A 15,025-nucleotide genomic window follows, 5' to 3' on the forward strand; every position below is an offset into this window, starting at 1 on the left:
TGCCTCATAACCCTTGACTAGTGTGGTACCAGCTGCTTGCCTCATAACCCTTGACTAGTGTGGTACCAGCTGCTTGCCTCATAACCCTTGACTAGTGTGGTACCAGCTGCTTGCCTCATAACCCTTGACTAGTGTGGTACCAACTGCTTGCCTCATAACCCTTGACTAGTGTGGTACCAACTGCTTGCCTCATAACCCTTAACCCTTGACTAGTGTGGTACCAACTGCTTGCCTCATAACCCTTGACTAGTGTGGTACCAACTGCTTGCCTCATAACCCTTGACTAGTGTGGTACCAACTGCTTGCCTGGAACACCTTGAGTGCAGCTGAACAGTGTTTGTTTTATTTGAGCTAGTTTAGCTGCTTGTCAACGTTGTTGTTTAAGTTATTATGCTCTCTGTCAGTCAAACCTTGACTAGTTGGATCTCTAACTATCACTGCTTGCCAACACCGACATAGGAAATGTTCTGCTTTACGTCCTTTAAGTTATTTTTTTTACACGACATAGGAAATGTCTGACTTTTTTTTTTATTTTTTGCTTTGAAACGATGATTTAGTGTTTATCTGCCATGGGACGGGTTGTTGTGTTTAATGAAACATATCTGAGCCAAAATGTTACCTTTGGCTCTTGCCCAGAAACAAAGTGAATCAATTATAAAGTGAATAAATTATAAAGTGTGTTTTTTCTGAATGAATACCTGTTGGTCACGTGCTTTATTTCTATATCTCTAATTCCCACTCTGAAGGACACTGAGGATGCTGTCGTTCTGCCCCCTGACCAAGGCAGTTAACCCACTGTTCCTACACTGTCATTGACAATAAGAAGTTGTTCTTTAACTGACTTGCCTAGTTAAATAAAGGATAAAATAAATAAATATCAGGTCTGTCAATACACAGATGTCATTAACAATAAGAATCATGTCAGTGGGTTCGTCTTTCCCCCATCACCTCTGAAGTGGGGCACGTCCTGCCTTTCCAAGAAGGGTATCTGGCACATCCAGAGGCTTCTTTTAGTCCCAAATGGCACCCTGTTCCCTATATAGTGCACTACTTTAGGCCAGAGCCCTATGGCACCCTATTCCCTATATAGTGCACTACTTTAGACCAGAGCCCTATGGTTAACCTATTCCCTATATAGTGCACTACATTTAGACCAGGACCCATAGGGCTCTGGTTAAAAGTAGTGCATTCAGTCCATCCAAATAGAAGGTGCCATTTGGGGTACATGTCACTGTAGAGAACACAAGCAGTATTTTCATCCTAGCAACAGTATGTCCAACAGAACGGTCAGGGGACATGTATTTGACCTAGCAACAGTATGTCCAACAGAACGGTCAGGGGGACATGTATTTGACCTAGCAACAGTATGTCCAACAGAACGGTCAGGGGGACATGTATTTGACCTAGCAACAGTATGTCCAACAGAACGGTCAGGGGGACATGTATTTGACCTAGCAACAGTATGTCCAACAGAACGGTCAGGGGGACATGTATTTGACCTAGCAACAGTATGTCCAACAGAACGGTCAGGGGGACATGTATTTGACCTAGCAACAGTATGTCCAACAGAACGGTCAGGGGGACATGTATTTGACCTAGCAACAGTATGTCCAACAGAACGGTCAGGGGGACATGTATTTGACCTAGCAACAGTATGTCCAACAGAACGGTCAGGGGGACATGTATTTCACCTAGCTACAGACCACGTTTGCACTGAATCAGTCACACGTGTCTAGTCCAATTAAAACCGTGTAAACTCAATCGCATGTCTAAACAGTAACCAATCACACGCTTGTATCACTCCACAAGCTACGGGTCGTCACTAGTTAACACAGTCACAAAGTCATAAACCCCGCCCATTTCTACAAATTATCTTCTTAAAATCGGATTTTTAACCTAACTTTACCACTAACTTTAACCAAAATGCTAACTTTATGCCTACCCCTAAATTAAGACCAAAAATATATATATTTTTGTTTTCATACCATTTTTTTGCGATGTATCCGACTTTGTGGCTGTGTTATCTAGTGGAAACCAGCCACTAGCTACATAGCAACTCTGTGGACAGATGTTGGAGATTCACTGGTAAGTTTATAAAGTTAGATTTGTAGCCCGTTAAAAGGTCAAATCATGTTAGTAATTGTGCAGTGTAACTTTTAGGGTTTTGTTAAAGGTTATTTTGAGAGTTTTTATTCCCAATATTTGACACTATAACCAACTTTACCTCTGACAACGATCCTAATTTAGCTTTCAGAATATCTAGCTAGTTAAAGTTAGCTGTTAGCATGCTAGCCAGCCTCATGCTAGGAAGGCATTGGGGCCAGTTTGCTTTGGGACACAACATCTGGGGTCTTGTGTAATGGTTTGACTCCAAACCAATAAGTTACACAGACTCAAGCTAGAGTCAATGTTAGTTAGCTAATGGTCAGTTGAACATGACCCCATACAATGTTTATGTTTCTACCTAGCTAATGTCAGCCCCCCCAACTCATTTTATATTCTATCGTCATGAAAACATTTTTTGAGGTGAGAGGTGAAAGCTAAGGTAGTTTATTGCAGAACTAGCAAGGTATTTGACAAGAACCTTTTGGGGCATTATTTAATCGATCGTGTGCCCAGAGAAGCTGGTGTTTAGGAGGATATATTGGCCCAGGTGTTGTTGGTATCGGGCTGGCAAACCATGCCAATACATCCCCCAAACACCGGCTTCGATTTCACATTAAAAACGTTTATTTAATAATTCATTTATTCATGCTCTTCCACAAGATATAGTCCCGAGTCAAATCTAGGGTTGCTACCCAAACCGGCTGGTCGTTTGTTCTGTCGGCTCAGAGATGCGACCCAGCGTTCAGTCTTTGGTTCTGATGGATGCGACCCAGTCGTTCAGTCGATTTTCAGTCTTTTGGTTCTGTATCTATGCGACCCAGTCGTTCAGTCTTTTAGTTCTGTATCTATGGACGCGACCCAGTCGTTCAGTCTTTTGGTTCTGTATCTATGGTCTTTTGGTTCTGTATCTATGGACGCGACCCAGTCGTTCAGTCTTTTGGTTCTGTATCTATGGACGCGACCCAGTCGTTCATGGTTCAGTCTTTTGGTTCTGTATCTATGGACGCGACCCAGTCGTTCAGTCTTTTGGTTCTGTATCTATGGACGCGACCCAGTCGTTCAGTCTTTTGGTTCTGTATTCAGTCGTTCAGTTCTGTATCTATTGACCCAGTCGTTCAGTCTTTTGGTTCTGTATCTATGGACGCGACCCAGTCGTTCAGTCTTTTGGTTCTGTATCTATGGACGCGACCCAGTCCAGTCGTTCAGTCTTTTGGTTCTGTATCTATGGACGCGACCCAGTCGTTCAGTCGTTCAGTCTTTTGGTTCTGTATCTATGGACGCTATGGACCCAGTCGTTCAGTTCAGTCTTTTGGTTCTGTGGACGCGACCCAGTCTCAGTCTTTTGGTTCTGTATCTATGGACGCGACCCCCAGTCTATGGACGCGACCCAGTTCAGTCTTTTGTTCTGTTCTGTTCAGTCTTTTGGTTCTGTATCTATGGACGCGACCCAGTCGTTCAGTCTTTTGGTTCTGTATCTATGGACGGACCCAGTCGTTCAGTCTTTTGGTTCTGTATCTATGGACAGTCGTCCCAGTCGTTCAGACAGCAAAGGTTTATACACATCTCCGCTGTTGAAAACTAAATGTTAGTCTAAAAGAAATGTGATATAATGTCTAGATGCTTTTTATAGTGGAGATCAGGTTTATAAATTGCCTGGCTGGGCTGATGAGACCGTGGATTGCGCAGTCAGATGGAACAGAGTAAATAGGCATTTTAATGTCTAGATTTAGCCAGCGGTATCTTGTGAAATAGACACCTGTTGGAATGCGGTTTGAACTAATTAGCATTCATGATTAGACCCTCCCATTTGTATAATAGAACATTAATGTGACCTAAGAGAGGGGTGTGTTCAGTTTTGTTTGAACGTTTGCTACGTTGCGGGAACGGTTTGTACCGAACGACACAGTTTCCCAAAACGTTCATGTACTTTCTTGAACAGAGGAGATATGTTTGCCTCGTTTGGTAGGTGTACCTGGGGTGTGGCTTTATTAAGCAACGAGTGATGTATTTTAAAGTGAAGTGGGGCATCTTCAACACACAACCCAACCCTTCCCCGTTTTCCAACTGCTCTTTCACTAGTCCACAAGTTAATAGACTATTTACTGTCGTGCAAAAGGGATATTGAATTATGTTTTGGTTGTCAAAGCAACTAAATATCAACATTTTGAAGGAGAAGTATATTTTGTGGCACTGGCTTTAATTCCAGTTTGTCTATAAATTAATAATAATTGATATGTTGGATTAATGTCTCCATTTCAACCAAGAATCAAAGTTAAAGAATAGGACTAAATCAAATCCAACTTTATTTAAAATGCATTTCAAGTTTGATTAGATTTAGTCCTATTTTTTATTTTATTTTTAAACTTAGATTGTTGGTTGAGATAGAGACGTGAATCCAATAGCCTAGCGGTTAAGAGCGTTGGGTTAGTAACTGAAAGGTTGCTGGTTTGAATCCCCGAGCCGACTAGGTGAACATCTGTCGTGCCCTTGAGCAAGGCACTTATCCCTAATTGCCTCTGTAAGTCTCTCTGGATCTCCTTCAGAATGTTGATTATTTGGTTGCGTTGGCAACCAAAACACAATTCAATATCCCTTTTTGCACGACAGTAAATCGGTCCTGTAAGTCTCTCTGGATAAGAGCGTCTGCTAAATGACACGTTCATATTAATAGGTGAGTGTGATATTACACATTCCGTTGGTTGAATGACAGACGAGCGGTGTGTGAATGTGACTATGACACACACACACACACACCGCCTATGATTTTAGTTAATGCCATTCCAAGATATTCCCCCTGCAGCTATAGATAGGTGTGTTGTGTAAGGCCCCGTCGGCTCTGTGACAGCATGTCTGCTTAGTTACAGGTGGGAGGACTGTTTGCGCTAAACCCCTTTACCTGGACGGGAGAACATATTTAGGAAAAACACACATTGCTCAATTTCACACCTTGGTCTCCAGAACAGGGCATGTTGTATCCAGGTAAAGTGCATCATTTTCTAGTTTTTTTTACATAATAAAAAAAACTTGCCAACTGATGCCTGAGTTGTGCTACATTTTTTTGTGGTTCCCTCCTCTGGCATCTCTAGCCGGCCCTAGCCACCTCCTCCAAATTCCTTTCGTTCAAGAAGACAAATAGACGTAATGTTCTTTTGTTCACCTTTGTGAAGACAGGTACGCTTTGTGCTACTTAGCTTGACAGGTTTTATTTGACAGAACTGAAGAGGCAGTGGATTAGAATAGTTTTTTGGGGTTTGCTGATGGAGAAGGCCAGCTTGTAACTCTCAGGTCCATCAGTAGTGTTTCCAAAAAATAACCCATAGTGCTGATTCCCAAATGGAACACTAATCCCTTTGTAGTGCACTACTTTAGACCAGGGCTCTATGGCACACTAATCCCTATGTAGTGCACTACTTTAGACCAGGACTTTATGGCACTCTAATCCCTATGTAGTGCACTACTTTAGACCAGAACCCTATGGCATACTATTCCCTATGTAGTACACTACTTTAGTCCAGAACCCTATGGCACACTAATCCCTATGTAGTGCACTACTTTAGACCAGGACTTTATGGCACTCTAATCCCTATGTAGTGCACTACTTTAGACCAGGTGGTAGATTGAGTCCAACCTCAATGTCACCAGACCTGTCTGTCTCAACGATCTGAACTAGAAACATCTGTGGGTTGGAGTGTCTGGACCAGAAACATCTGTGGGTTGGAGTGTCTGGACCAGAAACATCTGTGGGTTGGAGAGCAGCGTCTGGACCAGAAACATCTGTGGGTTGGAGTGTCTGGACCAGAAACATCTGTGGGTTGGAGAGCACTGGACCAGAAACATCTGTGGGTTGAGAGCAGCGTCTGGACCAGAAACATCTGTGGGTTGGAGAGCAGCGTCTGGACCAGAAACATCTGTGGGTTGGAGAGCAGCGTCTGGACCAGAAACATCTGGGTTGGAGCGTCTGGACTAGAAACATCTGTGGGTTGGAGCGTCTGAACCAGGTTGGAGAGCAGCGTCTGGACCAGAAACATCTGTGGGTTGGAGCGTCTGGACCAGAAACATCTGTGGGTTGGAGTGTCTGGACCAGAAACATCTGTGGGTTGGAGCGTCTGGACCAGAAACATCTTGTCTGGCGTTGACCTTCTTCTGGCAGGTAACTGTAAGGGTCTGGGTCCTGAAACCTCCACTTCAACCCAACCTGGCAACCCAATCTGAGTCTGTCTCTGCCTTTCAGATGTCCTCTGTCAGGCCTTCAAGAGGAAGCTGGGGTCTAGGAGGATATAGGGAGAGGATCCAGCTGTGTGTGGCAGACTATATGTGGTGGTTAGCAGCGTACTCTGGTGAGGGACACCGTCCATCTATACTCTATATGGTGGTTAGCAGCATACTCTGGTGAGGGACACTGTCCTTCTATACTGTATATGGTGGTTAGCAGCATACTCTGGTGAGGGACACTGTCCTTCTATACTGTATATGGTGGTTAGCAGCGTACTCTGGTGAGGGACACCGTCCATCTATACTCTATATGGTGGTTAGCAGCATACTCTGGTGAGGGACACTGTCCTCATCTATACTGAGGGACACTGTATATGGTGGTTAGCAGCATACTCTGGTGAGGGACACTGTCCTGTCCTTCTGGTGAGGGACAACGTCCTTTTATACAGTATATGGTGGTTAGCAGCATCTGGTGAGGGACACTGTCCTTTTATACAGTATATGGTGGTTAGCAGCATACTCTGGTGAGGGACACTGTCCTTTTATACAGTATATGGTGGTTAGCAGCGTACTCTGGTGAGGGACACTGTCCTTTTTATACATGGTGGTATATGGTGGTTAGCAGCATACTCTGGTGAGGGACACTGTCCTTTATACTGTATATGGTGGTTAGCAGCGTACTCTGGTGAGGGACACTGTCCTTCTATACTGTATATGGTGGTTAGCAGCATACTCTGGTGAGGGACACTGTCCTTCTATAGTATATGGTGGTTAGCAGCATACTCTGGTGAGGGACACTGTCCTTCTATACTATATATGGTGGTTAGCAGCATACTCTGGTGAGGGACACTGTCCTTCTATACTCTATATGGTGGTTAGCAGCATACTCTGGTGAGGGACACTGTCCTTCTATACTGTATATGGTGGTTAGCAGCATACTCTGGTGAGGGACACTGTCCTTCTATACTGTATATGGTGGTTAGCAGCGTACTCTGGTGAGGGACACCGTCCATCTATACAGTATATGGTGGTTAGCAGCATACTCTGGTGAGGGACACTGTCCTTCTATACTGTATATGGTGGTTAGCAGCGTACTCTGGTGAGGGACACTGTCCTTTTATACTGTACAGTATATGGTGGTTAGCAGCATACTCTGGTGAGGGACACTGTCCTTACTATATATGGTGGTTAGCAGCATATACTGTACAGTATATGGTGGTTAGCAGGTACTCTGGTGAGGGACAGTCCTTTTATACAGTATATGGTGGTTAGCAGCATACTCTGGTGAGGGACACTGTCCTTTTATACAGTATATGGTGGTTAGCAGCATACTCTGGTGAGGGACACCATCCTTTTATACTGTATATGGTGGTTAGCAGCATACTCTGGTGAGGGACACTGTCCTTCTATACTATACATGGTGGTTAGCAGCGTACTCTGGTGAGGGACACTGTCCTTCTATACTATACTTGGTGGTTAGCAGCATACTCTGGTGAGGGACACTGTCCTTCTATACTGTATATGGTGGTTGGCAGCATACTCTGGTGAGGGACACTGTCCTTCTATACTGTATATGGTGGTTAGCAGCGTACTCTGGTCTATATGGTGGTTAGCAGCATACTCTGGTGAGGGACACTGTCCTTCTATACTGTATATGGTGGTTAGCAGCATACTCTGGTGAGGGACACTGTCCTTCTATACTGTATATGGTGGTTAGACAGCATACTCTGGTGAGGGACACTGTCCTTCTATACTGTATATGGTGGTTAGCAGCGTACTCTGGTGAGGGACACTGTCCTTTTATACTGTACAGTATATGGTGGTTAGCAGCATACTCTGGTGAGGGACACTGTCCTTTTATACAGTATATGGTGGTTAGCAGCATACTCTGGTGAGGGACACCATCCTTTTATACTGTATATGGTGGTTAGCAGCATACTCTGGTGAGGGACACTGTCCTTCTATACTATACATGGTGGTTAGCAGCGTACTCTGGTGAGGGACACTGTCCTTCTATACTGGTATACTCTGGTGGGGGTTAGCAGCATACTCTGGTGAGGGACACTGTCCTTCTATACTCTATATGGTGGTTAGCAGCATACTCTGGTGAGGGACACTGTCCTTCTATACTGTATATGGTGGTTAGCAGCATACTCTGGTGAGGGACACTGTCCTTCTATACAGTATATGGTGGTTAGCAGCGTACTCTGGTGAGGGACACCGTCCTTTTATACAGTATATGGTGGTTAGCAGCATACTCTGGTGAGGGACACTGTCCTTCTATACTATACATGGTGGTTAGCAGCGTACTCTGGTGAGGGACACTGTCCTTCTATACTATACTTGGTGGTTAGCAGCATACTCTGGTGAGGGACACTGTCCTTCTATACTATACATGGTGGTTAGCAGCATACTCTGGTGAGGGACACTGTCCTTCTATACTGTACAGTACATGGTGGTTAGCAGCGTACTCTGGTGAGGGACACTGTCCTTCTATACTGTACAGTATATGGTGGTTAGCAGCATACTCTGGTGAGGGACACTGTCCTTCTATACTGTATATGGTGGTTAGCAGCATACTCTGGTGAGGGACACCGTCCATCTATACTGTACAGTATATGGTGGTTAGCAGCGTACTCTGGTGAGGGACACTGTCCTTCTATACTATACTTGGTGGTTAGCAGCATACTCTGGTGAGGGACACCGTCCTTCTATTCTATATATGGTGGTTGGCAGCGTACTCTGGTGAGGGACACTGTCCTTCTATACTCTATATGGTGGTTAGCAGCATACTCTGGTGAGGGACACTGTCCTTCTATACTGTACAGTATATGGTGTTTAGCAGCGCACTCTGGTGAGGGACACTGTCCTTCTATACTGTACAGTATATGGTGGTTAGCAGCATACTCTGGTGAGGGACACTGTCCTTCTATACTGTACAGTATATGGTGGTTAGCAGCATACTCTGGTGAGGGACACTGTCCTTCTATACTGTACAGTATATGGTGTTTAGCAGCATACTCTGGTGAGGGACACTGTCCTTCTATACTGTATATGGTGGTTAGCAGCATACTCTGGTGAGGGACACTGTCCTTCTATACTGTACAGTATATGGTGTTTAGCAGCATACTCTGGTGAGGGACACTGTCCTTCTATACTATATATGGTGGTTAGCAGCGCACTCTGGTGAGGGACACCGTCCTTCTATACTGTACAGTATATGGTGTTTAGCAGCATACTCTGGTGAGGGACACTGTCCTTCTATACTGTATATGGTGGTTAGCGGCATACTCTGGTGAGGGACACCTTCCTTCTATACTGTACAGTATATGGTGGTTAGCAGCATACTCTGGTGAGGGACACTGTCCTTCTATACTGTATGTGGTGGTTAGCAGCATACTCTGGTGAGGGACACCGTCCTTCTATACTGTATATGGTGGTTAGCAGCATACTCCGGTGAGGGACACTGTCCTTCTATACTATATATGGTGGTTAGCAGCGCACTCTGGTGAGGGACACCGTCCTTCTATACTGTACAGTATATGGTGTTTAGCAGCATACTCTGGTGAGGGACACTGTCCTTCTATACTGTATATGGTGGTTAGCAGCATACTCTGGTGAGGGACACCTTCCTTCTATACTGTACAGTATATGGTGGTTAGCAGCATACTCTGGTGAGGGACACTGTCCTTCTATACTGTATGTGGTGGTTAGCAGCATACTCTGGTGAGGGACACCGTCCTTCTATTCTATATATGGTGGTTAGCAGCATACTCTGGTGAGGGACACTGTCCTTCTATACTGTATATGGTGGTTAGCAGCACACTCTGGTGAGGGACACGTCCTTCTATACTGTACAGTATATGGTGGTTAGCAGCGTACTCTGGTGAGGGACACTGTCCTTCTATACTGTACAGTATATGGTGGTTAGCAGCATACTCTGGTGAGGGACACCGTCCTTCTATACTGTACAGTATATGGTGGTTAGCAGCATACTCTGGTGAGGGACACTGTCCTTCTATACTATATATGGTGGTTAGCAGCATACTCTGGTGAGGGACACTGTCCCTTCTATACTATATATGGTGTTTAGCAGCATACTCTGGTGAGGGACACTGTCGTTCTATACATGTACAGTATATGGTGGTTAGCAGCATACTCTGGTGAGGGACACTGTCCTTCTATACTATATATGGTGGTTAGCAGCGCACTCTGGTGAGGGACACTGTCCTTCTATACTGTATATGGTGGTTAGCAGCATACTCTGGTGAGGGACACTGTCCTTCTATACTATATATGGTGGTTAGCAGCATACTCTGGTGAGGGACACCGTCCTTCTATACTGTACAGTATATGGTGGTTAGCAGCATACTCTGGTGAGGGACACTGTCCTTCTATACTGTATATGGTGGTTAGCAGCATACTCTGGTGAGGGACACTGTCCTTCTATACTTTATATGGTGGTTAGCAGCATACTCTGGTGAGGGACACTGTCCTTCTATACTATATATGGTGGTTAGCAGCGCACTCTGGTGAGGGACACTGTCCTTCTATACTATATATGGTGGTTAGCAGCATACTCTGGTGAGGGACACTGTCCTTCTATACTGTATATGGTGGTTAGCAGCATACTCTGGTGAGGGACACTGTCCTTCTATACTGTATATGGTGGTTAGCAGCATACTCTGGTGAGGGACACTGTCCTTCTATACTTTATATGGTGGTTAGCAGCATACTCTGGTGAGGGACACTGTCCTTCTATACTATATATGTGGTGGTTAGCAGCATACTCTGGTGAGGGACACTGTCCTTCTATACTGTATATGGTGGTTAGCAGCATACTCTGGTGAGGGACACTGTCCTTCTATACTATATATGGTGGTTAGCAGCGCACTACTCTGGTGAGGGACACTGTCCTTCTATACTTTATATGGTGGTTAGCAGCATACTCTGGTGAGGGACACTGTCCTTCTATACTATATATGGTGGTTAGCAGCATACTCTGGTGAGGGACACTGTCCTTCTATACTATATATGGTGGTTAGCAGCATACTCTGGTGAGGGACACTGTCCTTCTATACTATGTATGGTGGTTAGCAGCATACTCTGGTGAGGGACACTGTCCTTCTATACTATATATGGTGGTTAGCAGCATACTCTGGTGAGGGACACTGTCCTTCTATACTATATATGGTGGTTAGCAGCATACTCTGGTGAGGGACACTGTCCTTCTATACTGTATATGGTGGTTAGCAGCATACTCTGGTGAGGGACACTGTCCTTCTATACTTATATGGTGGTTAGCAGCATACTCTGGTGAGGGACACTGTCCTTCTATACTGTACAGTATATGGTGGTTAGCAGCATACTCTGGTGAGGGACACTGTCCTTCTATACTGTATATGGTGGTTAGCAGCATACTCTGGGTGATGGTGGGACACTGTCCTTCTATACTGTATATGGTGGTTAGCAGCATACTCTGGTGAGGGACACTGTCCTTCTATACTGTATATGGTGGTTAGCAGCATACTCTGGTGAGGGACACTGTCCTTCTATACTACAGTATATGGTGGTTAGCAGCATACTCTGGTGAGGGACACTGTCCTTCTATACTTTATATGGTGGTTAGCAGCATACTCTGGTGAGGGACACTGTCCTTCTATACTGTATATGGTGGTTAGCAGCATACTCTGGTGAGGGACACTGTCCTTCTATACTGTATATGGTGGTTAGCAGCATACTCTGGTGAGGGACACTGTCCTTCTATACTGTACAGTATATGGTGGTTAGCAGCATACTCTGGTGAGGGACACTGTCCTTCTATACTGTACAGTATATGGTGGTTAGCAGCATACTCTGGTGAGGGACACTGTCCTTCTATACTGTACAGTATATGGTGGTTAGCAGCATACTCTGGTGAGGGACACTGTCCTTCTATACTGTATATGGTGGTTAGCAGCATACTCTGGTGAGGGACACCGTCCTTCTATACATGGTCATATATGGTGGTTAGCAGCATACTCTGGTGAGGGACACTGTCCTTCTATACTATATATGGTGGTTAGCAGCATACTCTGGTGAGGGACACTGTCCTTCTATACTATATATGGTGGTTAGCAGCATACTCTGGTGAGGGACAGTCCTTCTATACTGTATATGGTGGTTAGCAGCATACTCTGGTGAGGGACACTGTCCTTCTATACAGTATATGGTGGTTAGCAGCGTACTCTGGTGAGGGACACTGTCCTTCTATACTGTATATGGTGGTTAGCAGCATACTCTGGTGAGGGACACTGTCCTTCCTGGTGGTTCTGGTGAGGGACACTGTCCTTCTATAGTATATGGTGGTTAGCAGCATACTCTGGTGAGGGACACTGTCCTTCTATACTATATATGGTGGTTAGCAGCATACTCTGGTGAGGGACACTGTCCTTCTATACTGTATATGGTGGTTAGCAGCATACTCTGGTGAGGGACACTGTCCTTCTATACTGTACAGTATATGGTGGTTAGCAGCATACTCTGGTGAGGGACACTGTCCTTCTATACTGTATATGGTGGTTAGCAGCATACTCTGGTGAGGGACACTGTCCTTCTATACTGTATATGGTGGTTAGCAGCATACTCTGGTGAGGGACACTGTCCTTCTATACTGTACAGTATATGGTGGTTAGCAGCATACTCTGGTGAGGGACACTGTCCTTCTATACTGTATATGGTGGTTAGCAGCATACTCTGGTGAGGGACACTGTCCTTCTATACTATATATGGTGGTTAGCAGCATACTCTGGTGAGGGACACTGTCCTTCTATACTGTATATGGTGGTTAGCAGCACACTCTGGTGAGGGACACTGTCCTTCTATACTGTACAGTATATGGTGGTTAGCAGCATACTCTGGTGAGGGACACTGTCCTTCTATACTGTACAGTATATGGTGGTTAGCAGCATACTCTGGTGAGGGACACTGTCCTTCTATACTGTACAGTATATGGTGGTTAGCAGCATACTCTGGTGAGGGACACTGTCCTTCTATACTATATATGGTGGTTAGCAGCATACTCTGGTGAGGGACACTGTCCTTCTATACTATATATGGTGGTTAGCTTCTGGTGAGGGACACTGTCCTTCTATACATGTACAGTATATGGTGGTTAGCAGCATACTCTGGTGAGGGACACTGTCCTTCATACTATATATGGTGGTTAGCAGCGCACTCTGGTGAGGACACTGTCCTTCTATACTGTATATGGTGGTTAGCAGCATACTCTGGTGAGGGACACTGTCCTTCTATACTATATATGGTGGTTAGCAGCATACTCTGGTGAGGGACACTGTCCTTCTATACTTATATGGTGGTTAGCAGCATACTCTGGTGAGGGACACTGTCCTTCTATACTGTATATGGTGGTTAGCAGCATACTCTGGTGAGGGACACTGGTGAGGGTCCTTCATACTCTGGTGACTCTGGTGGACACTGTCCTTCTATACTATATATGGTGGTTAGCAGCATACTCTGGTGAGGGACACTGTCCTTCTATACTTTATATGGTGGTTAGCAGCATACTCTGGTGAGGGACACTGTCCTTCTATACTATATATGGTGGTTAGCAGCGCACTCTGGTGAGGGACACCGTCCTTCTATACTGTACAGTATATGGTGTTTAGCAGCATACTCTGGTGAGGGACACTGTCCTTCTATACTGTATATGGTGGTTAGCAGCATACTCTGGTGAGGGACACTGTCCTTCTATACTTTATATGGTGTTAGCAGCATACTCTGGTGAGGGACACTGTCCTTCTATACTATATATGGTGGTTAGCAGCGCACTCTGGTGAGGGACACTGTCCTTCTATACTATATATGGTGGTTAGCAGCATACTCTGGTGAGGGACACTGTCCTTCTATACTATATATGGTGGTTAGCAGCATACTCTGGTGAGGGACACTGTCCTTCTATACTATATATGGTGGTTAGCAGCATACTCTGGTGAGGGACACTGTCCTTCTATACTATATATGGTGGTTAGCAGCATACTCTGGTGAGGGACACTGTCCTTCTATACTGTATATGGTGGTTAGCAGCATACTCTGGTGAGGGACACTGTCCTTCTATACTTTATATGGTGGTTAGCAGCATACTCTGGTGAGGGACACTGTCCTTCTATACTGTATATGGTGGTTAGCAGCATACTCTGGTGAGGGACACTGTCCTTCTATACTGTATATGGTGGTTAGCAGCATACTCTGGTGAGGGACACTGTCCTTCTATACTATATATGGTGGTTAGCAGCATACTCTGGTGAGGGACACTGTCCTTCTATACTGTATATACAGTATGGTGAGGACACTGGTATATGGTGGTTAGCAGCATACTCTGGTGAGGGACACTGTCCTTCTATACTGTATATGGTGGTTAGCAGCATACTCTGGTGAGGGACACTGTCCTTCTATACTACAGTATATGGTGGTTAGCAGCATACTCTGGTGAGGGACACTGTCCTTCTATACTGTATATGGTGGTTAGCAGCATACTCTGGTGAGGGACACCGTCCTTCTATTCTATATATGGTGGTTAGCAGCATACTCTGGTGAGGGACACTGTCCTTCTATACTGTATATGGTGGTTAGCAGCATACTCTGGTGAGGGACACTGTCCTTCTATACTGTACAGTATATGGTGGTTAGCAGCATACTCTGGTGAGGG

The sequence above is a fragment of the Oncorhynchus tshawytscha genome, unplaced genomic scaffold, assembly GCF_018296145.1.
Source record: "Oncorhynchus tshawytscha isolate Ot180627B unplaced genomic scaffold, Otsh_v2.0 Un_contig_6805_pilon_pilon, whole genome shotgun sequence".
NCBI lineage: Eukaryota > Metazoa > Chordata > Actinopteri > Salmoniformes > Salmonidae > Oncorhynchus > Oncorhynchus tshawytscha.